Genomic DNA, 3723 nt, shown 5'->3' with positions numbered 1-3723 from the left:
CCCCAAAACCCCAAAACCCCATTTTTTTTTAAATATATTTTATTTATTCTTCTATTTATTTTTTATTTCTCTTGTTTTTTTATTAATTTCTTTCTATTTCAATTCATTTTTATTATCGAATTTTATTTTCTGTCTTTAGCATTATTTTCTATACTTTGTCTTTAATATTTATATATTTTTATTTTCTGATTGTTTATTTATTTTAATTTTATATATTTACTTTTATGAACCCCAGTCCTCCCAATCGGTTACTCACTCAAAATAAACTTAGCTACAATATTAGGAAGTCACCATCTATCAAAAGACAATCTTCTCCATAGCAACACTCTTCATCATTTTCTCTCACAGCCAATCAATAATTATCAACTAAGGCATGAAGAGGGGCTGGAAACAAATTGATTTCTCAAGCCCATCGTTTCCTTAATATATCTTAGACTGACAACAAGAATAAAAATAGTAGTACTCTCTCTTAAAATTACAATTCATAACATTTTCATTCTACATAAGAAATCTAATAGTCTTATAATCAAAGAATAGCATCGTTAGTTCCATCTGTAAATTCAATTACTCCAGTCTTAGGAGGAGATAGTCTCGAACAAATTATTCCCATTAGAAGTAATAATGTAGATAGTTCTTCAAGAAAAGTTATTTAGTATTCGAATTCTTTTCAGAGGTCAATTGAGTCACAGCATGAAACCTCTGTGTAGTTTCAAAAAAAATAGTTTTCCCATCAAAAATCGAATAGTAGCGTGCTAGGAAGAGTTGGTCAAATGGCCTTACATTATAATAATTCTTAGAGTTTTAGAAGCTAGAATTTATAGAGAAGTCATGCTAATTTAGAGAGTCAAAGAACTATCGGAGATTAGAGTGTGAAGAAGACGATGATTTTACCTAATAACAGAAATTAATATAAAACAGATTAAAATTAGAGAATAATCTCATTACACCTCCTAAATCTCCGATTGATATTCAGATACCAAGATTAAAATAGGTCACACCCAGTTTAAGATCATAAAAATAGTCAGAAACCATTCAAGTAGCTAATAAAACTGATGGATTTAGCATTCTAACTTAAAAAGCTCCTATTTGTCCATGCATGGATAAATAAAAATGCCCTCATTAGAATGTAAATGGTATCGTAGACCTCTTATGTGATGAGATTAAAATCGTAGCGAATTTTGATGCAATTGTAGATGAAGATTTTGAATTTGTTAATGAGAGCATTAAAAAGTTATTCATCGTGCGATCAGATGTAAGGTTAATATTTTATTTATAATTACTATACTTAGCCGTTTCAGTAATAAATGGCACAGCAAATAAAGGAAAAAGAGAGGGATTTATTTGAGTTGAAGAAATAAGTAATCTGTAAATAAGTTTAAAGTAATTTTGATTAATTTAGAATTGAGGCAAATATAAGAAGAGAACAAAGGAATGCAAGAAAACATGAACTCATTAAAAGTTTAAAACACCCAGCTTAACTAAAGAAGTAAGAAATTAACTGATTCTTAATAAATCAATTTCAAAAATAGTTGAGGAGCTTCTCTAAATTTAGAACCTTTATAAAAAATTAGCAGTCGATTTTTAAATGTTAAAAGACGATTTACAAGAAAAGAATTAGTTCTGCACTCAATTTAATGAAGAAACTCTCTAAAGAACAAAATAGTAATATTATTATTTTCGCATTTTAATAATCAACTGTATAGAGCACTATAATGGCAAACCTTGTATGAATCCTAAAAACAGAAAAGAGTATGCTGAAGAAATTTATATAATATTTGAATAGAACGAATTGATGAACGATATGGATCAACTAAAATAAACAAATTTTTCTTTAAAACGGAAAAATAAGTAGCTAACCGAATTTATATAGACCATGAGAAAGGTAGTGCATACTTTATGAAAAATTTAAATCTTTAGGATAAATAAAAAAATTCAGAAGAAGATATAGCTGCTTAATTATTAAAAGTCGGTTAGACTAAGGATAACGTCTTGGCTCAACGAATGAATGAATTATAATAACAAGTTAAATAAATGAGTTTTAGTAAATATATTTGAAATATTAATTTTGAAAAATTTAAATAATGTAGAGACGTGAGGCTTCTAGATCACCCCAAAAAGGACGACGTAATTTTGAGAGACCAGGGTATATACTATCTCAATTTTTATATTTTATCTTCTTCATTTAGTCTTACTGAAGATGAAATCGAAGAAATCAGAGAGGCATTTAATCTCTTTGACACAGATGGCTCAGGAACTATTGACCCTAAATAATTACGTGCTGCTATGTAGTCGTTAGGTAAGAAGATTTCTTTTATATTGTTCAGAGAAACTAATTAATTTTCTCTTTCTCTAGCTCTCTACCTCTCTCCCTCTCTTACCATGTAATGTTCATGGATATACACACTTTCTTCTATAATCAATCCTTAACAACCATTTCTCGTTTAAATTTTATTCATCTCTCATTTTCTAACAGTTATATATAATATTTATCTATGAATATTATTAGGATTCGAAAATAAAAACCCGACAATTTATAAAATGATTGCCGATTTAGATGTTGAAGATAATATGGGAGGTATCAATTTCGACCAATTTCTTGATGCAATCACAGCAAAGCTCGGAAACAAAGACACAAGAGAAGGCATCATGAGGATTTTCGCACTCTTTGATTATGATTAGACTGGAACAATCACTGTCCATGATTTGAGAAGAGTCGCGAGATAACTTGGCTAAACTATGAGTGTTGAAGAGCTCAAAGATATGTTAGAGAGAGCTGCCAGTGACAGCGATGCTATCACACCAGACGATTTTTACTTCATTATGACAAAAAAGACATTTGCTTGATTCTTTTTAAGAATACTGTTTTAAAATAATAATAAAATTTATCTCTAAAAAAGGTTTTATATTTTATCTATAAATATCGAAATTTAAAATCATTTCTTTTGATGCAAAGCTGATAGTAGTTCTTCCTGCATTAATTTGTGGTCTAACTCCTCGAATTTACGTAAGGCATGTCTGTAGTGTTGAGATGCTCTTTCTGTTAAGATTTCTATTTTGAAATTCATTCTATTCACTGTCTCATCAAAGTTTTTGTCATCTGCAGCAGATGGATCTCGATTTCGAATATGATTGTTCTATCAAAAAATTATTCTTTCCAATTTCTTACATAAAATTGCTTTAATTGCTCACTCTCGTGTTATATTCGTTTCTGTATAATATCAGCTCTTGCCAGTAGTCTTTCTTTTAATCTTCTCAGTGCTTAATTCTTTACGTTGATCGCTTGAGCTGGATCTAACTTTGTAAGATGATCGTATCCTAGTTTCTTTAAGATTGGCATCAAGAAGTGTTGCTCTTTTTTATCTTCTGCCTCTTCTTAAGCCTTTAAATGAGCTTGCTTTGATTTTTCTCTTGCTTTTTCATAGACTGATTTTTAAAGAACATGCATGAAAATGTTGTCCATATTATCACGATGGTCTTGAATTGCGTCTTCTTTTTGCTTCCGGCTCTAAATTTGTTATAACTAAAATAAAACTCACCTCCATCTCATTCTTAGCTTTCTATTCATTTGTCTTTATCTAGACATGACATTCAATTTCTCTCTACATAATTGCTTGCTTTTCTTGCTAATCTGCGCTTTCTTCAGCATTATCAACTTCTCCCTACATTTCAGCTGCCTAGGCACTACCTCCTAGCAGTTATTTTCTAGAATAAGGCTTTTCACTT

The 3723-nt window shown here is 29.8% G+C and overlaps 1 long non-coding RNA gene across 1 annotated transcript; it reads left to right on the top strand.

The window, feature by feature from the left end:
* Positions 1 to 2071: 2071 nt before the first annotated feature.
* Positions 2072 to 2772, top strand: LOC133548210 (uncharacterized). The gene is made up of 3 exons (XR_009805815.1): positions 2072 to 2143; positions 2187 to 2296; positions 2507 to 2772. It is a non-coding gene; the product is annotated as an uncharacterized LOC133548210 (long non-coding RNA).
* Positions 2773 to 3723: the final 951 nt, after the last annotated feature.

Source organism: Nerophis ophidion, unplaced genomic scaffold, assembly GCF_033978795.1.
Source record: "Nerophis ophidion isolate RoL-2023_Sa unplaced genomic scaffold, RoL_Noph_v1.0 HiC_scaffold_493, whole genome shotgun sequence".
NCBI lineage: Eukaryota > Metazoa > Chordata > Actinopteri > Syngnathiformes > Syngnathidae > Nerophis > Nerophis ophidion.
Note: the sequence above shows the minus strand (reverse complement) of the source record. Positions and strands in the feature narration are given on the sequence as shown.